Here is a 26227-nt window from a genome sequence, read left to right on the forward strand (position 1 = left end):
GAAGATGAGTAATCTATTAAAAAAGAGATGCTATTATCTAAACAGGCAGCCCTGTCTGCACTTTTAATTTCAACTAAATGCCTTGGTCCCTTTTCAGCAGTGGGCAGGGCCATAAATCTGTTTAATAATCAGACGACGAATAAAAACACTCCAGAAACCACCCCTATCAAGTTAATTACAGCCTCCTCTGTTTTCTGAAAGTGACTCCCCACCAATCAGCTACAAATGAGAAGAGACCAGGCCCTTTGGACTCGGCCCACTTCACTTTTTCACCCAGTTGGAGCCCATCCAGGAGAGCAGATTCATGGGCAATTCCAGTTGTGGGCTTCTGGTAGCTGCTCTTAAATTATGTCAGGTTGTCAGGTGTCGGAGAGCAACATGTGTTTCATTTAGGATGCCGGCTTCCATGACTATCGTTTAAGGTGTTATTAAAAAAGAAAAAAAAAATCCTTCCACTTCAGCAACAGTGTTGGCCTGTCAGTTTCATATTTGTTAAAGGGCAAAAGTGTTCTCCTGGGGGAAATTTTCCTGCTCAGTGCACAAGAAGAGAAAGCTGAACATATGTCGGAACTTTCCTTACCACCTCCTTCATCCACCACCGCCCCCTCCCCATGCAAAACACCCTAACCTAATCCAACACCAAATATTTTGAAACCTCCCATTCAGGGCCTCTTCCCTCTGCTTCTGCATTGGGATCTTCTGCCACTTATAGAAATGTCCACACCAGAGACTAATCTGATGTGCACAGGTCTTCTGGCATCTAATCCCTCCCCTCTCATCTCATTCACACTACCGGTGCTATAGCACAGGTCTACTGATGTCATATGGTGACAGTTCAGGCTTCTCAGGATGGCCAGAACCAACCTTTCCAGAACCATCTCTCATCTCAGCCCTGCCCCTGGAGCATTCTCTGCAGACACTGCTCAACTAATTTCCTTGCTTTCATTCTTTTACTCTTGCAAATCTGTCAGCTCAGAGCATCCTTCTCTGCTTCTCTGTCTCAAGGAATCCTATTCTATTCTTCCCCCCAGGCTCAGCGCAAAGTGCTCCTGAAGCATCATCTGCATGTTCTGATTTGGGACTTGTGTCTGTCTGCTTGGTACAAGCTTCTTGAGGGCAGGACTCAGAGTGATTGATTTTCCTCACAGCACCTGGCATACTGTAGGGGCACACAGATGTTCGATCATAACATATTTTGCTTGTCATTTGATGCTTTTATTTTATAAAATCCATATACCCAACGTGCCTCCAAAGACTCAACATGTCACCCAGGGGAAGATATAAAGCATGTTTGGGAGGCCCTGTCACTCAGCTACACTTGTGAGTCTCCAAATATAGGAGGTAGCGTCAGGAAGCAAATGCTATCATCTGGGCAGGATATTTATCAATAAAATGACCACTCATGAAGTTCCCACTCAAACCTCTCTCCCCACTTAACAACATCTCTGCCCATCACATGCAAGTGTGTTTATGGATGGTTGTGTTTCAGGTGTGCCCACCCTGTTACTATCACACCTGCAGCAAATGCAAAGGCCCTGAGGCAGACTGGGCAGGACCTAAAGCAGTCACTGATTTTGTCATTGTTGTTAGATGTTTGCAGCCATCTTTTTTTTTTTTCAGATAAATGCTGGCACAAAATAACATTTAACTGAGCCTCCAGTATTTTTCAGGATATGCCTTGAAGATTCAGACATCTTATAGGGAAAGACACACCACAATTGATACAGGTGGTCTCCATTTTTGGACATAAAATATTCTGGATATTTCAACCTTTTCTTTCTAAAATGGAAAGTCTCGAGTATTTTTTTGTGATTCTAAATATGATGCATTTTTGAAAAAAATGTTTTAACCATCATGGCAGAATGTAACATCTGAGTGACAAGCTGTGCTAGTCACACCCACCAGAGATGGCCACTCTTAAGTTTGCTCTATTTCTCACCCAATTTCCCAATCTTTTTATGCTTATTTCTTCTGAAACCTGTTTTGTCCAGTTGACAATACGCCAAAATCATCTTTCTATATCAGTACATGTAGATCTAGCATGTCCTTTGTCTTTTCACTATCTCACTTTATCTTCAAATTAACTGAAGCCAGGGAGGTAGCCCCACTTTGACTGATACAAAGACTGAGGTTGGGAGAGAGTTCTTCTGCCCAAGTGGACAATTGGTAGGTTAGAACACTGGGCTCTGTGATTCAACAGCTTATGCCCTCGCCCCGATACCATGCTCTCTGCCTCCAGAAGACAAGACTAGAACCAGAAGATATACTTTGCAGAGAGCTAGAGTTCAGCTCCATGTAAGGAAAAAGCCTTCTGATAAGAAGAGCTGTCTCACAAAAGAATGGGATAGCTCATAAGACAGTGAGTTGTCCATCACTGGAATAATTCAATCAGAGGTGAAACTTACTATGCAAACCATAAAAAAGACTCAAATATTGGAGAAATAGTTGAACTGCGTAGCCTCGAAGACCCCCCTCCAGCACTGGAATTGTGTCATTTCATAGTTCCAAGATGCTATACCTCTCTGCAATTGGTTCTAAGAATGGTGAAAATCCAGCTAAGGACTTAGTCCTTTAACTTGAGAGCTCCTTCTGAGATGCATCAGTAATTAGCGTAGAGAGACTGTGGTTTTCTTTTCATAAGCTCTAGCCTATTTTATCTACCCCTATAATTTTCTCTCTGCCCTAGCAGTGAGCAACTTTTACTTTTGAATGTTTAATTTGTCAGAGACCTGAAAGCACACTGAATGCTGCCTCCGAGAGAACTCCACAATGTGGTGTATGTGAGGCAACGTGGGCTGGGAGGTCTATGCATTCTGAACCCAGACCAGTGATGGACAGAAAGACTGTTCGGTCCTCTGGTTATGTATGAGCTGCTCGATGCCCAGGTATTCCGATTTGTTAGCACAGGCTCAAACACAAACATGAACAAACACATGCATACATCCCAATGTCCACTGTTGGAGTGAGGGGGACACTTTTCACCTCCTGCTGGGGTGCCCAGTTTGAACAGAAGGAGCTTCTTATATTTGGGGTATCACAAGCTCAAAAGCAAACAAGGAGCACTGGCCTGGACATGCTGTGGCAAAAGACTCTCAGCCCTGGAGAGGCAACTTGTTCCCATTCAGGGACCCAGATGGCTGTCTGGGTGGAGCCACAGATGACCCACATCACCCAGAAGCCAGGTGGTATGATGTGAGTCTTGCCAGCAATGCCACATGGCTCCTCAGTACCTATTCCATTTGAGTCTGTCACAGCCTGACCTTCCACCACTGGTTACCCGATTCTTGTGGGTCACCACTGCCCTCCTCTGGGGGGCATTAAGAAATTATACAAGTCATATTAATATGTGCTCATGTTAGAAATTGTTGAAAATCAGATATGTAAACATAAATTAAACACCACCAATTAACCCACGGTCTAGATGGCCTCTTTTAATACCTTATGGTCTGTTGAGGCTTTCACGTTCCTTTAGCAGAAAATCCTTGTGGACCAAAAGGTCATCCTTCCTTATTCCTCATTGCACAGTTCAGTACAAAATAACATTTAACTGAGCCCCCAGTATTTTTCAGGGATGACATGAGCCGATCAGAAACCAAGTAACCAAGCTTGGGTCCCAGGAAGACATTTCTGCAATGAGAACATGAACAGCTGACACACAGTAAGAGTGTACTCTGTACCAGGCATGTGCTAAGCATCTTCCATGTATTATCTCCCTTAATGCCCTTGATGATTTTACAAGGTGGGACTGTGATCCTCATTTTAGAAATGAGAAAATCGAGGTTTGGAGAGTTGGAGGTTCTTATCATTGCTGGTAAGTGGCAGAGCAGGGACTGAATCCAGGTCAGGTTGACTCCAGAGCCTGTGCTCCTAACTACTGTGCTTTCCTTTAATAGTGGAAGCACATGCAAAGATCAGCAGCAGCTCTCTAGGAAAGGATTAACTTTGGAGAGGGGGACCAAGGGCAGTGGAGGTCTCCTAAGCAGAGTTTCAGTGAAACTCATCAGGGTGGACACTCTAGACAGGAAAAAACAACCCATGCAAAGATACAGAGTTTTAAAACATCTGAGTACACAGGGAATTAGAGTCCCATATATTCTCTCTAATGATAAATCTTTTTAATAAACAATTTGTAATTTCTTTCCATTGAAAGGGTGCATTTCTTAAGTATGCGTGAGTATCAAATATAGGCTTTGCGGGAGAAACAAAAATTTAGCCTATAAAGATTAAGACACAAATCTCCAGCTGGGAGGGGAAGATGTTAAATCTCTAAAACCTTTTGGGAAATAAATTCTTGGATCAACCACTTTCTTTTCTCCAAGATAGTATTGTTTTTTAATTAAATGAGAAATACATAAACATATTCTCCTTGTGAAAAGAAATAAAACATTATAAATACAAGAGAGGGTGAAGTTTCTTTCGACCATGATCTTTAATCTGGTTTGGCTCCCCTGTCTCATAGGTAACCACTGTTGGGACTTTGGAGTATATCCTTCTGTGTCTTTTTCTATACGTTTATACACATATAGTTGACACTGAAAAGATATGGTATTGGTTGTATTCTGTGCTGTATTATATAGGTGGTTGTACAACTCGCTTTTTTTCACTTTATAATACATCTTAGAGCTCTGCTTATGTCATGTGGATCCAGTGCATTTTTTTCTTTTTTCAGATGGAGTTTTGCTCTTGTCACCCAGGCTGGAATGCAGTGGTGCAATCTTGGCTCACTGCAACCTCCGCCTCCTGGATTCAAGTGATTCTCCTGCCTCAGCCTCCTGAGTAGTTGAGATTACAGGCATGTGCCACCATGCCCGGCTAATTTTTGTATTTTTAGTAGAGACGGGGTTTCACCATGTTGGCCAGGCTGGTCTCGAACTCCTGACCTCAAGTGATCTGCCTGCCTCAGCCTCCCAAAGTGCTGGGATTACAGGTGTGAGCCACTGCACCCAGACCAGTGCATTGTTTTTAATAGCTTCATCATATTCCATATTAGAGATATGGCATTGCTTATTTCCCTTAGCCTACTGATGAATACTGAGGTTGCTTCTAATTTGGTACTATTACAAACAGTGCTGCAGTGAGCATCTTTACGTATGCTCATGGTGTAAATAGTGAAGAATTCTCCGGGATAGACACTGAGAAGTAGGATTCCTGGATTACAGAATATGCACATTAAAATTTTTTTGATACTTCCAAATTGCCCTCTGAAGTGGCTTTCCCAATTTTAGTCCCACCACCAAGCAGTTCCTATTTAGAATGGTGAGAAGAATCTTGGGAGGGAAGATGGGGTAGAGTGAGAAGCGAAGCTGTATTTTAAATGGCATACTTGATATAATAAAATACTTAGAAAAATAACTACTGTTTTCATAATACAAACTAGACAGGCCTCCAGCCCTACTTTTAGAGCTGGTCAAAATCTTGGCTTGGGGCGATACACAAAAGGATGGTCCTTCTCAAAGAGGAAGCCATACCCTGGCCCCCCAAGAATCTCTGTAGGGTGATGGGGAAAGGATATAGGATTTACAAGTTTTTAAAAAGGAAGTGTTTTTTCTTTTCTCTCTTTTTTCTTTTCTTTTCTTTTTTTTTTTTTTTAAAAAAAAGAAACAGAGCCCTTTTAGGATTTAGGTGAAGGTCACTGACTTAGGGCCGGGAAGAAGGGGCCAAGTAGGTAGACTGCAGTCTCCTCCCCAGGCCTCCAGGGTCACCTTGTGTTTTAGGAGGCATGTCTGGTCACCATCAAAATCAGGCTGAGCATGAATTCCCTGGGGCCAGAGGCAGGACTGCTCCACCGACCTCATAAATCTCTCTAGGGTCAAACACTCCTGCCCAGCTGGTCTGAGTGGAGAGGGCTTGTTTAACTCACACAGCCCAAGATTTCAGGGGCAAAATGCGGCTCTAGCAAAAAGCTGCCTCTGCGGATGGCTGTGGTTAGGAAGGTGCGTTTACCATGGCGTTAATGGTACATGAAGGAGGAGACAGCCCTTCAGGAGAGAGCCCCACTCCGCTCCAAAGTGTGCACCAATTAAGATGATTACTGGTTTCCTTACAACACAAATACTAATGGCCTGTCACACTCTGGCATATTTTTCTTGGTAACCTTCAACTCCGAATGATTAATAAGGCTCTTGTGGCAAAGGCTCATACACACACAGGCAGAAAACAGGGGAAAAAATAATACAACATTCTGACGAAGGCATATTCAATGAGGCAGGGGTTTGTGAAAACAAGTTCTGAAGGACCGTGACTGTTTGGGAAGCCCCGGCCACGATCAGTGGGGAGAGTGTCCTGAGAATGCTCTGAGCAGTTGGGATGAGGACTAGCCATGCGACCCCACAAAGGTCAGTTTCCTGCCCTGGCCCTCGGCGTCATGTCTGTTGAATGCGGCAGTAATCCCTCTCCTGCTTGCCAGGCAGGATGTTTGTAGTGAAGGGTGCTTAAAGAGGCAGAGAGTGGGAGCACCGTCATTACTGGCAGTGGTGAAAGTGGAAGAGGGCACACAGGAGGAGCGGGAGGTAGCACAGTGTGTGGCAGACAGGCTCTATGTGTGGGAGAGAGGCTCTAAGAGCAGCCAGACTTAAATGGAATGTCTACTTTTCCAACAGACCAGCAAGCTCTGCCAAATTACTTAAATTTCTCTAAGCCTCAGTTTCCTTATCCGCAAAGTGGGAATAATAAGAGAAGCGTTTTTCACTGGGTGTTAGGATGATATAAGGTGATATCAGAATGGTCAGCAGGCCCAGTGACTGAGACAGACCAACATTTATACTTGGTGGTGGTGATTGTTATTATTATTGTTGTTGTTACTCTAAGCCAGGAAAAATGGCATCAGCCTTGGAGTCCCCAAGGAGACCCTACTTTCCCAATTTGCATTTACTAGAGACACGTGCCCCCATGCAGAACATTTCAAATCCCATTCCTTCCCCTTATCAAGGTCAGACAAGGCCTCCAATTGTGCTACACACAATTCCCTCCCAGTGTTCCATGGGCTTTATTTAGGGAGACAAATGGTAAAGAGTGTTTTCCACTTGGCCTTTTCAGAAATGTGAACTGCCAGGTAGACGTACCAATACCTCACTGATGTTTTTTGTGTAATATTCAGTAATTAATGAGGATGTAGTCAGAAGAGGTTCTGCCTGACCATTCTGGGGTTTTCTTTCCCTATTCATTTTACGTAAAGTACTGTGCAAAGCCCTCTCTCCCACCCAATTGTCATCCCTAAACCCTTCCCATGAAAGAAATTTTGGAGTATGCTGAGCCTTGGGTAAGTCAAATGTCCACCTCAGCTCACATAGGGAGTGGCCCCTGTGGGATGCTTAAGGGGCCCCCAGGTTGGAAGTCTAGGAGTCCTGAGAGCAGAAGAGGGGCTCACACACTCCCAGGGCCAGGCAGCTAAGGGATATGTGGGAAATGGGCCATAGGGAAGCCTGCAAACCCAACTGTGGCCTCGTGGGAATGAGGTCTCGGAGATGATATCAGGAGAACTGGAGAAGCAGATTTTTATGGGAGTTCTCATATTGGCAATTCAATCAGATTTTAAAAAATTATTCTGAAGGCCAAATAAGGAGGTTGATGGGGCTGTTTCCAGCACCTTGAAAGGAACATAAACTCTTCAAAGCCAGAAGTTTATGACCTAGAGCAAAGAGGAGTAATTCACCAAATGCAGTTCTCTAAGACCAAAGGCATTTAATGGATTGGAAAAAAGAAGACAATAAAAACCACCTGTAATTCTACCACCCAGACCACTATTAACATTTTGATATATATACTTCCAAGCATTAAAAAAATCCACATATACACCTATACTTACAGACGTGTTGCTTGGTTTCCATATTTCATAGGAATGGGCCCAGATATACATCACCATCTGTAGCCTTGGCTTTCCTGCACTTAACCCCTACCTTGCAATCATCTTTGCAGGCTGTTGTTTTCCGGCAGCTCCCTTACACCAAACCCTCCTCACTACCAAAATTTGCTCACTTGGCAGTTTTTCTGGGATGGGCTGAGCCAATGCTTCCCAAATGTAAGTAATAAACGGTCCCCTTTAAAAGAAAAAAAAATATTTGTGGCCTCTTCTACAAACATACCCGGGAATGTATCTAAGAAATACTAATCAAAGAAACCAAAGTTTCTGTCTTTTAATCGTGAATTTTCACTACAAAGAGGAGTATCATAGTTGGTAAAAGAATCTTTTAAGACACTAAAAATCAAAATAAAAAGACAGGTAAAATTCCTGTCTACCTCTTGGGTGCAGTGAACCTTCATTTGAGAAGCACTGGTCTAAGGCATGATAACGGGTCCCTCAAAACCCAAGGTCCTTGTTGGTTCGGCCTCTGTAGCCCTCTTTATCTGGGCCCAGCCCTTCTGGCCCTTCCTCCCTAATGAGGGACCTTAGAAACTGCACAGGTCACTGGTTTGCACTCTGTACACCCTGGAGCCCTGGAGTACAGCCCAGGTTCTCCCAGGGTCTCCCTTCTCCCACCTTTAGCGGGAGTAGGCATCCTTTGCAATTTTTCCTACATGAGGCTCTTGGGTAAGATTTATTTCGAAAAATGTTTTTACTATTGAAAAAAGGAAAAAAGCTTGAAAAGCACAAATGTAGGCCATTCTCTTCATATCACAGATGGTGAAATTATGAATCAGAGAGGGCAGGGCTTCCTGGGCCACCAGCAAGTTTGTGGCAGACAGGCCTGAGACTTAGGGCTCCCTCCCCCAGCCCTGCCACACCTCAGATCCCTCTCCCAGAGCCTTTCTCATACCCAGCCCCCAGCCCTCACAGTACCCTGCTTCACTGTCTCCTTGCTTTCCCCAAAATAAGCATCAACTTTTAAGAGTTCCCTATGTATTTCCTCTCACATGCAGATGGGAAGACACAAAAGCAACGGGTGCAGAAGTCTCCAAATGGAATCCTGGCATCATCCCAGAGCTGCGTATGCTGAAGGGTCTCTAGCACACAAAGGGAGAGGGAGTTGATGCAGTCGGCAGATCTGTAATTGCAGACATAATCTTTTTAGCTGGAGACACCTTTCTGATTCCACCGAAGATGAAATGAATTCAATTTGAGAATTCATTCCCATTCTAAATACCAAAACAGAGGCTTTCAGGAAATGAAGGCTCTCTCCGTCATGGAGCCAAATGTCTGACAGTGGCAGCCAGGTACTGGGTCTGTGACCTGGAAGAGGGAGAGGCTGGGAGGTACAGGGTGGAAGGTAGGTGCCTTGGTGTAGACCTAGCTTCTAGGCAGGGTGAGCCTTGCCTCAAACTTGCCATGTGACCTTAGGCTACTCATGTATTCTTCCTGAGCATCAATGTCCTCATCTCTAAAATGTGTTCACTGGATTGTAGTGAGAGTGCAAATGATGGATGGGGCCTGGAGGCAGGTTGATGTGTTTTGTCACTTAGCCCTAGCATGTCAGATATCTCATCTGCAGAATGGGAGCAAACAAATTTACTAATGGGGAGAGAAGTAATACTGGTGTCAGAGATTCTCCATAAATAGGATACCAAAAAAAATCACTTCTTTCTTTGACATGCAATGGCAGCTGCTGCCTCAAACATGTCATTTTTTGGCGAGTGCTGATATCAACAATGAGCTCTAAGGCATGCCTACTCCCGCTGGAGTTGGCCCTGGCCCTTCCTTGGCTCCCTCCTAAGCTGGAGAGGCAGGGCCAGGCCCAGAATGGGAGGGGGAGCAAATAGCGAGGGGCCAACCATTCAAGCTCCAGGACCTCCAGGGAAGAGAGGGCTGGGCCAGAGCATCAGAGAAGCCTTCTCAGAGGGCAGAGGGCCTGATTGCCCTGGGCCTCTAGGACAAGTGGGACTGGCAGGAGGCAGATAAACAGATATGCATTGGGCCATGAAAGCATGTGTGATGATGAGAGAGGGTGATGGGGGAGGAGCAGGAAGGGGGGTTGGACAGGAAGGTGGGGCCCTGTGTCTCTGTCTCCTGGCAATGTCAGGCCTGACCTTGGGAGGGCAGATACTGAGCCCTGTCCTGCAGCAGCATCCACCCCTCATCTGTCCCACCCCAGCTCTACAGCCTGCAAGACAGACAGCGTGTGTGCGATACATTTCAAAGGGTCATTCTACATCTATCATGTGGATGCCATAATTCAGCACAATGCACAAACAGTACCACAACAACTTGACAGTCTGGCTGGGGCGATGAGAATTAGATAAGCAAAAGCAATATCCAATTTATCAGATGGACTTGGAGAGGAGAAGAAAACACATATGACTGATGATGTTCACGAAGTGACAGGATCACACGGATATACCCAGGGTCATGTACAGTTTCCATGCCTGGGGCTCTAAGAGCTATAATGGCATCTCTTTCTCCCACCCAGTAAAGCACAGGGTACAGCAGATGTGTGAGTGTCATGATATAAAGACGTACTAGACACGAAGATGTGTGCCTTCTGCAACGTCCTTAACTGTCTCCTCTCCCCAGTGATACCCCCCAACCCGAATGCCCCAGCATCTCACCTGAATCAGGTCACAGGGAGACTCAGATGAAACATCACACACTATACTGGGGCATGGGATGTGGCTTTCTGAGTAGCCACCAAAGAACTGGATGACACAACTGGGAAGTCAGTTCGGACTATGACCAATGGGAAGCAGGAGACGAGAGACAATCAGGTAGAAAAACTTCCTCTTCTCTCATCTACGGACTCCTCTGAGATGCTGTTCCCCCTGGTGAGCTACTGAAGCAGTGCCCCCATGCTGCGAGAGCACATTTGCTGGGTGTTGGCACTACTGTGAAGAGAAAGCTGCAGTCATCACCCCTCAAGTTTTCCTGAATCACTTTCCCTTTCATCCTCACCGTCGCTGTCTCAGGCTCACACTCCCCCATCAGTGACTTAATCCTTCCTTAGTCTCTGTTTTCTAGAGGACACGGGCTTAAGTATGACAAAGAATAACCATACATTTGATCTAATTTGTAAGATAAAAGTAAGTCATTCACAAACATTGATGCTTTTGGAATGGTCACAAAATTACTTGTGACACCCTTACAGCACCTCATAGCCCATAGTATCTCACTATGCTAGGGAATGGTAGGTTAGAATACAGAGTGCTGGTGGGTTGTGATTCAAGTATTCAAAGGCACTCTCGTACCTATCATTAATTCAATAAACACTTAATGATGTCGCTACACGTCTGCATTGTGGCGGGTACTGGGACACAGAAGTAACTAAGACATGATCCATGGGAGGGTCAGCATGGGAGTACGAGGGCAGGTGCCACATGAGATCTGGGAGTCAGGGAGGGCGAAGAGGGAGGTAAGGCTGCTCCCTGTCTGAGGACAAGAGATGGGGAAGGCATCACAGAGGAGGGGACTCTTGAGTTTGGTCCAGAAGGATGAACGGGATTTGCCAGGAGGAAAAGTGAGAGGGAATGAATCACTCTTTTCTCCAAACTTCCACTGCCTGTTGCCTATTCTCTCACAGCGTAGACTTCATTTTGCTATAGAATCTCAGGCCCTCAGAGCAGGGCCCATGTCTTCTTGTTCATCAGGGTACCCTAAAGTCTAGCGCAAGGCCTGGCTTGTGGCAAGGGCTTGGCAGAGAAAGACACAGACAGCCCAGCTCAGTGGTCTAGCCCTCCCTTCCACCCAATGCGCCTGAGGGACATTGCTCATTCCTTCCCACTGGCCACAGTGACTCCAAGGAGCTGTGCTCCCCTTGGAAGGTGGGGTGCTGAGGACAAAAGTCCTTTTTGCCGCTTTGCTCCACTCCTCTGGGTGGCGTGGAAAGTGTTTCCCCTGTGAGAACCTTAGCCAGGGGTTGGTAATGATTAAATTGAGTACGGTAGGATGATATTTAGAAAGTCATTTTGGGGGTGATGGTGGCATTGCAATCTGTTTTCGCTCATAATTGCTGCTTCACTAGCTCCACCACAACCCAAAACAAAAACAGAATTCACCTTGAACTCCACTGCCCTCAGAGATGAAAGCCATAATCAACATCAGAAAACAAAACAAATGAAAGTTTTCAGCAAAAACCAAGGTCCTGACACAGCAATCTGTGTGGAGGAACATCTGCTGAGTAAGTAACCAGCCCTCCGAGGCCTCATCAGTGCCCTGGACTGCAAACTCTCCTGGACTTGGGGAGTGGGCAGTTATCAGAGAGGAGTGGGGAAGAGGTCAGAGCTGGCGAGGATTCCTGGATCCAAGTTCACCTTCGGATGACACAGAGCTTGAGACAGAAGGAAATTGCATTCTATGTAAAAAGTTTGCATCTTTGTCCACCTGAGTTGGGCGACCTGTGAAAATTTCTTCCCTGCCATAGCCATATCCCGATGCAAGACGGTGGGGTGGTCAAGGTTTCTTAAACCAAAAGGCTTTGCTCAATTAACACAGTTTAAAAGGCTCTGTGGCATTACACACTGCTAACTGGGCCTCTGCATGAACAAACATGCAGCTGACAAAATTTAAAAAAATGGCACAGGACAGGGACAGGTCCAAGGCCAATTCCTCTCTTCCTGAGTGACAGGCAAGACCTCTGGGGGCAAGATGGTAGAAAGCAGTGGTAGAGACCTGGGGCCTACCCAGCCCAGGGAAGCTCCCAGCTTCCGTTTACTAGCTGTGTGATCTTGGGCCAATTACTTAACCTCTCCCAGCTGCAGGGTTTTCATGGGCAAAATGGGGATAATATTGTACCTCCCTTACAAGGCTGCTGTGAAGAATTACTGAGATGTGAGGGTAACTCACTCAGAACTACGCCTGGGACATAGTAAGCACTTTATCTAGGGCCAGGATCCCCAGGTGGAAACCCAAATTAAACAGGTGAACTTTATGTCCATTTGCAGAGGGGCTGTCAGCACTCAGTTATTCCCACCAGTGGGCCATGTTGAGTTTGGGGTGTGGAAGAGTGGTTGGAGCCGGGGGTGGCTGAGTGAGCCTTCCCTTGTGAGCCCTGCCTGGGAACAGTCCCTGAGGCCCAGGTCAGGGTGCTGAGTGCAGAGTCGGGCCAGGAATGGCCAATGCTAGAAACTCAGGTATCTGGTAAACAGATACAGAGTGGGTACTTCATAAATATTCCCTAAGTGAATCAATGGGCTTTGGAATCATCAGCTGGCTGTGCATCCCTGTACACAGCACACAGCCTTTCTGATTCTCATTTTCACCTCTAAAAAAGTGATGATAATGTCTTCCTGTTGGGGTTGTTGCAAAGTTAAAATGCAGTAAGTAAAATACCTGGCACAAAGTAAGTGTTCAATAAATAGTAGCCATTGAATTACACTGTGAACTAGGAGCAGGAATCAGAAAATAAATGAGTCATAACTGAAGGGAAATAACTCTACTTAGGTGTGTAACCTCAGGCAAGCCATTTTCCTTTATTAAAGTCTCAGTTGCTTCATTTATAAAGTGGAAGCAGTCAGATGGCCTAACCCATAGGATTGCTGTGGGGATCAGGCAAGGTACCCAAAGTGAAAACTTTGTAAAGTCTAAAGTGGTGAATGGATGCTAGTGGCTGAGCAAAGTCAAGCTGGACTGCGGGTTACAGAGGAGTGGAAGCCACTCAAACCAAAGGAGCCAGGAACAAGGTGTGTGCACAGTGAACCAAAGTCACAATAGCCTTTCCAATTTATCATGTTTACTACGTTGGATATTTTTTCTGATTATAAAAATATTGCATTGTAGAAAACTTGGAAAACACATAAAAGCAAGCAGTAAAACACAGAAATCTTCTGTGATTCTATCACCTAGAAATAACCATGGGTATTTGGTTGTGTTTCAGTGTGGCACTGCCTTAGGTGAGCCCAGGTGAGCTCCAGATGAGTGGACACAAGGCTGCACACTAGAGTGGTTTGAGGGCAGGCCCTCAGGTCAGCTGCCAAGTTCAAATCCTGTCTCACCTCCCACTAGACGTGTGGGGGAAGATTCCTCCCTTCTCTAAATCTCAGTTTCTTTGTATGTAAAATGGGGATAACAATAACATTACTTTCTTCATAGTAGTGAGGAATAAACAAGGTAATGCACATCAATTGCTTGGCATAGCACTTGCCACATTATACGAATTCAATCAATATAGCTATTATTTTCATACATACATACATACTCACAAAATAGGATATTTTTGGTAATTATCATGTCATCAAAGTTTCTTCTACAACAGTAGTTCTCCCAGTATTTCCTGGGAACTTGTTAGAAATGCAAGTTCTCGGCCAGACTTGCCCTGCTGAATCAGAAACTCCAAGTGGGGGGACCCAGCAAACTAGGTTTTAACGAGTTCTCCTGGTGATTCTGGTGCACCCTCAAGTTTGAGAACCACTGGCTTACAGCATATTTTTAATGGCGTCACAGAATTTTCTACCACGATTTACTTATTCGGTCTCCTTTTTTCAGACACTTAGGCTATTTGCTAGCGGTGTGCAGGGGCAAGCTTGCACAGGCTCACAAGAAGCAACTGTGAACATCTCTTCCTGGCTCTGTTCCGTTGGTAGCTTGAAATCAGCCAAGGTGGGAGTTTTCACGCCACGGAAATCAGCAAATGCAACAAACCAGGGCTCCTCCCCTTCACTCCAGCTTGTTGTTAACTTTTTACCAGCATACTACTGGCTATTTCCATTGGTTTTTGTATGATAAGCAACATTATGGTGAATAACCCTGCACATACATCTATTTAACTATCTTCGATTGTCTCCTTAGAAAAATCTCTAGAGATGTAATTGCTAGATCAAAGGATATGCTCATATTTAAGGTGTTTTGATACAAACTGCCAATTTGGCCTGTCAATTTATACTCCCACTAGCAGAGTAGGAGTGAGTTTATTTTCCTGCACTGGTTGCAATGGACATTTGAGCTGTGGACTACGGACCCAGGATCTTGCACCATGCCCCAGCCATGCTGAAGAACAGAGCAAGTCCTGAAGTTATAGAACAACCACTGCCCCCCACCCCATTCTCAGTGCCTCCAGTTCTATGGGGACTACATTCTTTTTTTTTTTTTAAAGGAAAGCAAGTTTATTAGAGAAGTAAAGAAACAAAAAAATGGCTACTACATAGGCAGAGCAGCCAGGGACTAAATGTTAACGGCTGTGTCATGTGTTCCACACTTGTCTCTCTAGAGTAGGGCTGTCGGACAGAATTTTCTGTGATGATCTGTATCTGTGCTGTCTCACATACGGGTACTGAGCATGTGAAATGTGGCTTGTGTGACTGAGGAACTGAAGTTTTAATTTTATTGAATTTTAATTTAAATGTGAATAGCCACGTGTGGCTAGTGCCTACTGTAACAGACAACACAGCTCCTGGAATTAAGGAGGGACCAGGGCTTATGGTTCTTCTATAGCTGATAACCATGGTGACCAGACATCCTGCATTACTGGTCTCAGCTCTAATTTCAAATAGTCTGTTCCCACTGACTCAAAAACACTAACATACTGAAAGTTAAAAAAAAAATTTTTTTTTCAGAGATGGGGTCTTGCTATGTTGCCTAGGCTGGAGTGCAGTGGCTATTCCTAAGCACAATCCCACTACTGATCAGCACAGGAGTTTTGACATGCTTTGTTTCCAACTAGGCTGGTTCCCTCCTCTTTAGGCAACTTGGTGGTCCCCTGCTCCTAGGAGGTCACGTTATTGATGCCAAATTTAGTGCAGATACCCGATCAGCATAGTGCACTAAAGCCCCAAACTCCTGGGCTCAAGCTATTCTCCCACTTCAGCCTCCAGAGTAGCTAGGACTACAGGCACACACCACCTTGCCCGGAGAAATTTTTTAAATGTCTGGAAATTCTGATATTTCAGAATTTAAATTACAACTCCCAGACTACTCTTTCTACCTGGAATCCTTTGTCAGATTATGTGTCTCCTTGGGGATCAGGAAATGATCTCCAGGCTTAGCAGGGAGGACAGAAGTATAGTAACTCAGGAGGTGCAGCCTCCTGACAATCACTGCTCAGGACTGCTGAGAGGCCATCCTGCCTCGGTGCTTTTGGTTATGCTGTTCCCTTAGCTCAAGAAGCCCCCTTTACTAGGCAATGAAATCTATCTAGGAAGCCTTTCCTGATTATTTTTATTTAAAATAATATAAATAAAGGGTTCGCTGTCTCTGTGGCCACTTAAACATGGCTCATAAAGTCTAATCTCAAGTGAGAGCCTTGAGCCACCCCGTTAGGATCTATTTAACCCCTACTTTAGATAATACTTGAAAAACTAATAGCTGGGTTTCTTATTCCAAAGCTGAACTGAAATGGCAAATGAGAAAGGGTACAAGCCTTCTAGGGACAGACACACTGGAGGTGACAAGAAGTAAACATCATCTAAGAGTTATGCAGCAAGGGAGAAGATTTAGAAAAAGATATAACTGATATTAAGACATTGAAAAGTTACCAATTTATAACTCTTAAACTCTAGGGAAGAAGTGAAGAAAGTCATCCTAGGGTTCTGGGATTTAAAGCTTGACAAGATCTTAGAAGTCATCCATACTTTGTAGATGCAGACGCTGAAGCACAAAGAAGTGATGTAATTTGCTCAAGATCACAAAGCTATTTATTTACTGGTAGGGCTGGAACCAAAGCTTGTCTACTTGTTCTCATACCAACACCTAGAAAGGCCACTAATGGATGTTCTACTCCACAATGCCACTGAATTGATGAGGTATTTGTGGAGGAAAAATAATAATTCCCTACCCCTCTACACAAAGATATTTTCTCTTATCACTGATGACAAACTCTGGGAAAGAATACCTCTCCATAGAGAGGCAGGTGTCAAAAGGAAGAATAAAACAATAGTTGGCATTTATAGCTTTATGGTAAGAATAGCACAACTTGGAGGTGATACAATATTTGAAAGGGCATTCTCTAATTGGGGTAATGAATATCTAAGATGGTATTACAAATGGACAATGTGACCAAAGGCTGTAATAAAAATGAAATCCCCCAAACATATGGCTGTCCATCAAAATGCAAATGACAGAAGAGAAACAAACAACTGATGATATACAAATGATTTCAATGCTCTGTACATCACAAGCCATTTATTTTGGGGCTTGAGCCATGGAGGAAGAATAATACGATTGATCTAAGGCAGCTATGAACCACCACTGATAAATAAATATACATCTTCTGGCTCTATGCAGGAACAGGTATTCAGAACAAGGTGGTTCACACAGACAGACAGCTCTTTAAATGATACCTTGCAATTACATTACAGCCTTCCGGCAGACAATAAACCTTCAATATCTTGAATAATTTAAAATTTTCCAGTGGCATGAAGGTTGAAGGGAAAGAAAATCAGACTCTATTTTAGAGGGGAAAAAATTCTCAGCAAATCAAACGTGGGGATTGATAGCCAAGTAGAAAAATGTCTGGATTTTCATTCCTTCTCCTTAAAGGTGAATATTTTGTCTGGCTCAACTTGGTCCCTGATTTTCAAAGTCAAAGTGCTAAGAGTGAATGGTTCTATGAGAAATAAATGAAGAAAACATAAGGCATTAAATCCTTAGAAGTAGACCGGGTGTGGTGGCTCACGCCTGTAATCCCAGCACCTTGGGAGGCAGAGGCGGGAGGATCACTTGGGCTCAGGAATTTGAGACCAGCCTGGGCAACACAGCGAGACCTTGTCTCTACTAAAAAGTAAAAATTAGCTGGGTGTGGTGGTGTATGCCTATAGTCCCAGTTACTTGGGAGGCGAGGTGGGATGACTGCTTGAGCCCAAGAGTTTGAGGCTGCAGTGGGCTATGGTTGCGTCATTGCACTTCAACCTGAACAACAGAGCAAGATCCTGTCTAAAAAAAAAAAAAATCCTTATAAGTTATTCCTATCATCACATAGGAGGTAACAGGAAGTAAAGCATAATAGTGTATCACTCTTGATCCAAATAAATTTGAGTTTGGATTCTGGCTCTGCCATGCACTTGTCCAGTTTACACCTTCCTAATCCTTAGTTTCACCTCACTGAGTCCTGTGAGGTTGGCACTGTTGTATATCAGACAATGCCAGACAACAATGCCAACCTCACAGGACTCAGTGAGATCATAAATGAACAGATCTTGGCACACATTAAGTGTTAATAAATGGTGACATTTATTACTGTTCTCATATATTATTATTAATGATGGTTTAAGTTTGGGATCTTCAATGTGGAAACAGAAAGGAGGATGAAAGAAAAAGAAGGGATGAATAAACACAGAATTTCCTAGCAAGGAATGTTATGGTATCAAGGTTGATGGATGCTCTGAGCCAGGCACTGTTCTAAGCTCTCTACACACAATATCTCAATTAATCTATTAAACTCAGAGAAAGTAGCCCAGTTTTACTCAATTAGGCACAGAGAGGTTAAGTACTAGCTTAAAGTCTGCTGTCTGACTAAAGCTTGTGTTCTAAGAACACAAGGATTCAAAGCCCAAACAACTTAAGGTTTAAATCTTCCATTTAGCTTCTTTTCTAAAAAAAAAAAAATTGGCACAACTGTGATTTACACTGTTATAAAAGCAGTACTACCTATAGGAGAGTTGCTGGTCATAACATTTGGTTCCTGGTACTGCCAAGGCGGCTCCTGTAATTAAGTTAGCTACAGACACAGCACATTGAGGTATGTCCAAAAAACTTGTCATGAGACGAAATGCCTTTGTTAGTTGACTAAAAATGTTCAGTCCTGCTGAAAGTATGTACTGCATGTGCTGTGTTAGCAATTAGCTAAAATGTTAAGACAGGGCAGATACTTGAATTGCACTAGTCAAGAAATGTTATTCGAGAATGAGCTTTGGCTCATATTTTCCATACAGCCATTATGGAAAACAGTATGGAGGTTCCTCAAAACGTTAAAAACAGAACTACCATAAGATCCAGCAATCTCATTTCTGGATATATATCCAAAGAGAATAAAATCACTATCCTTAAGAGATATCTGTACTGCCATGTTCATTGCAGCACTATTCCCAATAGCCAAGATATGGAAACAACCTAAGTGTCCATCAACAGATGAATAAAGAAAATGTGGTGTGTGTGTATCTATCACACACACACACACACACGCATACACGAATATTATTCAGCCTTAAAAAAGAAGGAAATAGCCAGGCATGGTGGCTCATGCCTGTAATCCCAGGCACTTTGGGTGGCTGAGGTGGGTGGATCACTTGAGCCCAGGAGTTCAAGACCAGCCTAGGCAACATGGTGAAACCCTGGCTCTACAAAACACACACACACACACACACACACACATACACACAAATAGGTGGGTGTGGTGGTGCACAACTGTAGTCCCAGGCACTTTGGGTGGCTAGGGTGGGTGGATTGCTTGAGCCCCGGAGTTCAAGACCACCCTGGGCAACATGGTGAAACCCTAGCTCTATAAAAAAATACAAATAAAAAAATACACCGGGTGTAGTGGTGCAGGCCTGTAGTCCTAGCTACTCAGGAGGCTGAGGTGGGAGGATTGCTGGAGCCTACAGCAGTCAAGGCTGCAGTGAGCCATGACTGGGGCACTGCACTTCAGCCTGGGCAACAGAGTGAAACTCTGTTTAAAAAAAAAATAAATGAATAAAAAATTAAAAAAGGAGGAAATTTGCTGCTTGTAACAACCTGGATGAACTTGGAGGACATTATGCTAAGTGAAATAGGCCAGACACAGAAAGATAAATACTGCATGATCTCACTCATATGAGGAATCTAAAAAAGTTGAACTCATAGTAACAGAGCAGAATGGTGATTTCCAGGGGCTCCAGGTGGGGGAAATAGGGAGACGTGGGTCAAAGGGTACAAACTTTCAGTTCAAAGATGAGTAAGTTCTGGAGACCTAATGTGCAGCATGGTGAATATAGTTAATAATACTGTATTATGTACTTGAAGTTTGATAAAAGAATAGATCTTAAATATCCTCACCACAAAAAAGGTAGCTATGGGAGGTGATGAACACATTAATTAGCTTGATTGTGGTAATGACTTCACAATGTATACATATATCAGATCATCACATTGTACACCTTAAATATACACAATTTTTACTTGTCAATTATCCCTCAATCATATGTGGGAGTGGGGGGAGGATGAGTTTTGATGCATCTTTGGCTCATTATATTAAGTCAGCAGAGGAACAAAAAAGGACCCAACTAGAGTGTCCATACCTGCTGCTGGCACATCTGCCTTCTGAGCACGTGGGCAGTCGCGCCACTGCAGCATGCCCGCTGGGGACAGCCTGGACTTGGGGGCTATGACTGTAGGCCTGATTTTTGGAGGGGCCTGGCAGCTTGTCAGGGCTATGCCTGGCCAGCAACAGGTGCTCCCTGAAGGTGGAGCAGCACTTGTCATTACCCAGCTGTATGACTTTAGGAAGTCCCTAAATGTATATTCTCATCTCTAAAATATACAGGTTGGGTGAAGATTCCTGCAAACAGTGCAGAAATTCCCTGAACTCTGAAGTCATGCTGCCTGGGAACACTTGGCTTCTAACATCAGTGGAAAGCCTTGATTTATTCTAGATTTAAAAACAGACTTCGTGTGTGGGTAACTTGCAAATACCTGAACTTGAGGTTTTGCATGTGGAGGGCTCGCCAAGAGATAGGATCCGTAGGAGTGTAGAAGAAATATTTAAAAATAAAGGTTGAAATGCGAATAGAAGTGGAATATCTGTTCTTGAACTCAGTCTACCACCGCCTTTTTTAGAAATGTATTGGCCAGGTGCAGTGGCTCACGCCTGTAATCCTACCACTTTGGGAGGCCGAGGTGGGCAGATCACAAGGTCAGGAGATTGAGACCATCCTGGCCAACATGGTGAAACCTCGTCTCTACTAAAATACCAAAATTAGCTGGGCATGGTGATGCACGCCTGTAATCCTAGCTACTCAGGAGGCTGAGGCAGGAGAATCACTTGAACCCAGGAGGCGGAGGCTGCAGTGAGCCGAGATCGTGCCACTGCACTTCAGCCTGGGCGACAGAGTGAGAATCTGTCTCAAAAAAAAAAAAAAAAAAAAAAAAGAAAGAAAGAAATTTATTTTGTAGTGGAAGGAACTTATGGACTGGGATACAAACAGGGTCTTCTAAAACCTGGAAGGAGTCATGGAAAGATCAGTATAGATGCAGATCCCACTGATGAACCCTTCAAAGAGTGTGATTCTAATTTAATATGAATATGAATTAGCTATCCAGTTAATCATGACACAGCAGGACAAACACACACAGGAGCACAGAGGTAGCCATCAGGATCAACGACCTGGCCTCAAAGGACACTTGCAGCAAACCCAAGCCAGTGAGTATTCTGAACCAAAGGAACTAAGACCTGGGGTGCCCTGATATCAGCTTTCCTATGTCCAAAGCCACAAAGATGTTAGAAGTGGGCTCATATGGAGGAAGCATTCTGAGGGCAAAAATGTTCATGGGTGAGTTTTATATGTCCCAAGAAAGGCCACATGCTGGAAAGTAGGGCTTTTTAACCAGGTACCCTGAGGTTGGAGGAGATATGATCTACCCCCAGAATTGATGGGATGAGGCAACAGAGAAAGGAAATTTCTAACTGAGGACCAGGTAGGGCCTCAAGCACATTCTTTTATAAAATATTTTTTTATTGGACATTTCAGGAGGAATTTATTCCATGCCTAGTGAATTTAGAGTTATGGGCTTGGTTGAGGCCTCAAACAGGTGATTATGGTAATTTAGAGAGAAAGTACTAAGCTATTTCTGTCACAAGGCCGGCCCAACTTGAAAATAATAGTGCCTCCTTGTGTTTATACAGTGCTGAATACTTTCCAAAGTGCTTTCCCATCTATTATCTCATTTGATCCTTACAACGGGCCAGAGATGTCAGCTGTGTCTCTGCCGTGGGGCTTTGAAGGAGAGCTTTCCCCTCTCTGGGTGTCAGTTTCCCTACTGAAAAATGAGGGGACTCTTCTCATCACTCAGTATTTGTTCTCATCAAATATCTCTTGAGAGCTTCTACCAGCAGTAACATCTGAAGGCAGAGTTTCTCAGCTCAGGGTCCCAGAACTGGCTGCATCACAATCCTCAGAAAGCTGGTTACAACACAGATTCCTGGACTCCACCGAGACTGAGGACCTGGACACTCACATGGCCCGGGGAATCTGCATGTTAAACATTCTTCCCAGGTGATTCTTATGCACACCAAAATTTGAGAACCTCTGTTCTCATATTTCATAACTCCTCAGCTCTGAGATCTTGTCACATAAAACACATGTTGCAACTGAAAAAATCCTGAAAAAGTATAAAATTCTGATGAGTGAGGAGAAAACAGTCTAGTGTTGGCTGAGTGTATCTGATCATCCAGATAATAACAGCCTCTCAAGGATATAATTAGTGCCCTCAAAATTGGAATATATGACTGTTTAATAATTTAAGTGAGATCATCAGGATTAATGAATAGCGGCTGAAATTAAATGTGAGACCATAAATCCACACAGGCCTGTTATAGCAAGGCAATTATTTAGGACAAGACATCCTGGAAAACAGGGGTCTGGCCAAGGCTGTAGGCATCTTAACTTATCTCCTCCCAGAAGGGCCATGCATTTTTGCTGACCCAGGGTATACATTCAAAGACATCACTATCCAAATCTATCACAAAGCACACTTAGTGACCTGCCAAGCCTGGAATCCTGTGTTTTCCAAAAGTCTGAGGATCTTTTCAACTCTCTCAAAATAATCTGAGATGTCTGTTAAGAATGTAGATTCCTGAGGCCCACCCTAGAACCACCGAATCAGAATCTCTATGGGTGGGCCCTGGTAACCTGCATTTAACAAGCTCTTCAGTCGATGCTGATAAGGATAAGAGTTAAGCGCCATTGCTTGAACCCAGATGACCTGGAGACCGTGGGGGCACACTCCAGGTTTGGAATGTCTGCTTTGAAGGTCACATTTTTCTCGGCCACCAGACTAGAAAGTTCTCCTCAGGGTTCTCTCCTTCTGTGAAAATCAGCACCCTCTTGAACGTCCTCACTGCATTGTTTAGCTCATTAATCTCGCGTTTTTAATTTCACCTCATTCCCATAATGAGACTTTGAGGTAGACAGGGTAGCGCAGCATTTCAGGTAACAGTAATAATAACAAGCATCACCATAACAACAGCATCATTAACAACAACCACTGAAGGAATGACGACCATGTGCCCGGCCCTGTCACGGTGCAGTACCTTACTCAGCCCTCACCCAACCTGCAAAAGGGAAGACAGTACTTATGGCTTTGGGGTTAGTCATGACAGAAAATCAACTTCAACGAGTTTACACAAGAAGAGAATGTACTGGCTCATGGGATGGGGAAAGGATGGGGTGGGACTGGTCTGAGGCACATCTGGACTTAGGACCCAGCTGGCATCCTGACTACGTTTCCATCCCCCTGCAGCCTAAAGGGGGAAAGGACACAGGGGTTTGTGTCTACTGCAAAGAATATTCGGCATCACATTGCTCAGGAAGAAGGTCTATTTACAGGTCATTTTCATTCCTTCATGAGTTCAAGTTCTGTTGTATGGCAACAGAACGTGAGTGCTGTGAAGGTTCAGGGCTAGTCTTTCCTCTTGCCTGGTTAAGACAAATCTGCTAGCTGGTGTGAAGGCTCTGGGAAGGTAATTATTAGTTTGAGTTTTCTATTAACAGAGACTGGAGTGAGGTTATTATTTAGAATATTCTAAACCATATGTTCTGACAGCATATAGAAAAAAAACAATTTCTGAGAAGACTGGACAGAAAGCATAGCCTTATAATTCCACCTACTTTCACCTTCACTGCAGATTATTAACAATGCCCAATAAATCTCATTCATTAACAAGCCCAGGAGTGGAGGACAAATAGGAGATGACAAGAAGTTATTGGTTATTTTGAGATTCCTGGTTGCTTATAAATAAAGTGGGCATCTCTGAAGAGGTCTGTATTTATAAAGTAAGCAAATAAAATAATTTTATTATTATTCTAGGAGGAATGAGCATTTTTGTCTTTTAGGTGAAGGAACTGAGTGAACATGAGGATCCCCAAAGGTTGGAAAAAGCAGCCTGCATCTGTGAATACTTTATAGGAACTAACGTCACTAAATCACACGAGAGGAAGGGATGTTACTTTGGCCTTAACACGTGTCTATTTCTTTGTTCTACATAATGATGTAAAAATTCCACTTTCATGAGATTTCGGTATTTGAGACAGCAAAACAAGAGAAAAAGAGGGAAAAAAGAAATTAAACTTTCAATACCCATGAACACTATATTAATGTACAGTGGTGGAATTTTGTTTTTAAAAAAACTTGAAATAAATAAATGATATATAAATGTGTATATTTGACCTTCTTGATCTTTAGAGCTGTCAACTGTTGCCTATTTTTGGTTATGAAAATTGGTAGCATTTTAAGCCTCTGATGTAAACAGCTCTAAAGGTGCCTCCAGATTCAAATCAAAACATAATTGAGTCTGGAGTTGTGGTTGTCTGATAAAGATGTGTTTGAAAGCTTCAGGGGCTGGAAGTTCTTTGAGGAAATTGGGAAGAATCCCTGAAGTATCTCTGCTTGCAATGGGTTTACTTGGAGGCTGCCTGTGGGTTGGGTCAGGCAGTAGGTTAGAACTAATGCCTACTTTTTGGCCAACGTGCTTCATTTGCCTGCTAGAACCAACATTATTTAGAGGATTTATAATAAATGAAGACAGAAGAACATACCTATTAGATATATAGACATGTATCAAAGGTCATGCTGGAGCCATTTCATATCACTATTTAAAAGTTTTTGTTTTATTTAGGAGGCGGGGCACACAGAGAAGGGGAATCTCTTGGATTTTGGTTTGAATGCTCTACTAAATGTGAATTTTTCCTTTAGGCAAATGTTGTCCATAAAGAGGCTTCCTATAAAGTGAAATATAACGTATTTAAGTCACTTACAACAGTGCCTGGCACATAGAAAGTGCTATATAGGTGCTGTGTCGCATTATTATTATTGCTATTACTGCTTTTTTTCCGTCTGTGATGCAGGCAAATGAGCACTTTCAGCTCTCCACTTACTGAGCTTGAGAACGTGAATGACGGGAATAGGACTTGGCTGGTGTGCACTAGACCAGGTTAGTTATTAAGGAACCTACTGTTAGGTTGGTACAAAAGTAACTATGGCTTTTCCTATGAAAGGTAATGGCAAATACCGCAATTCCTTTTGCACCAACCTAATACTTTTATTTCAGCCTCAAATCTCATCTCTCTTCAAACCCTGAGTAGATAAGAATTTACATCAGGCCTCAGCTGGCAGGAAGGCCCAGGAGCTTTCTGAAGGAAGACTATGACAGAAGGGGGCAGTTCCTCTGCCCTCTCCCTGGGAACATTATCCAAGGTTCCCCAATCTTGTGTTCCATTGGCTTTTACTCCCCCACACTATGTTTTTAAGGAAACACTAAAACAGTGGAAAAGGTTAGACTTTAATCCTCATAAGAAAATCAGGAGAATATCTGTGATTTACCACACTCTTACTGCACCAAGTTTTTAAAATGTAGAAGGTTCACCCACGTCAATAGAAGCGTCACCTTTCTGAAAATATAATGCAGCTATTTTCCACTACAGAAACAACTCTTTCCCAAACATTGGAGCTTTTGATTCTTCAGATGCAATCTGAGCGATTTATTTGATTTTTTTTTTTGCTCTCCCAGTAAATCATTTATACAGTACTTGATTCACAAAATCCTGAGTTTTTTTTTTAAAGATGCACAAAATATCCCATAGATATATTGACTCTTGCATCCTGTGTTTCTACTAGATATCCACCAAAAGGTTTATAGATTTCCCTCATAAACTAATTGATATTCTGTAACAGTTTTAATCTTCTTAGCTGTTCTCTCCTTTGGAGTCTGAGGGAGAAGCGTTTAGGATGTCAAAGATATGAAAGGAGAAGAGAATCGAGAAAGCCTGTAGATTTCCTTAGTGGTAAGGCACCCTGGAGACTGATACTTGAGATGTGGGACTCTGAAGATTACTGAGCCCATTGTGGGGATGATCAATCTCTTCTGTCAATGCGATTCCCAATGAGGAGGAGATGATTATGAAGGCAGGTAAGCAGCTGAGGCCACCTCCCAACCATCTCTCCAAGCCTCAGCTTCATCATCTGGAACAGAAGTCACTTCCCCTGCCCTTGTACTTTTGTAGCGGGAAACTATTTCACCTCTAAGGGAGGTTGTGGAGGTGAGGCCGGACAGGCTGAAGTAAAAACAGTCACTGTGCCTGCACAGCTGGCTTTATCTGTCCTCCTTGTGCCATGCTTATTGGCCGATGCTGCCCTGCCAGCAAGGCCATGGTTCCACACCTGCTAAGCCTGTCCCTGGGTCAGTCA

The 26227-nt window shown here is 43.6% G+C and overlaps 1 protein-coding gene across 3 annotated transcripts in view; it reads right to left on the reverse strand.

Moving 5' to 3' along the window:
* GALNT10 (polypeptide N-acetylgalactosaminyltransferase 10) overlaps nucleotides 1-26227 on the reverse strand; it is a 230581-nt gene that overhangs the window by 55956 nt on the left and 148398 nt on the right. The window lies entirely within an intron of this gene.

Source organism: Nomascus leucogenys, chromosome 2 (assembly GCF_006542625.1).
Source record: "Nomascus leucogenys isolate Asia chromosome 2, Asia_NLE_v1, whole genome shotgun sequence".
In the NCBI taxonomy this organism is placed as follows: Eukaryota; Metazoa; Chordata; class Mammalia; order Primates; family Hylobatidae; genus Nomascus; species Nomascus leucogenys.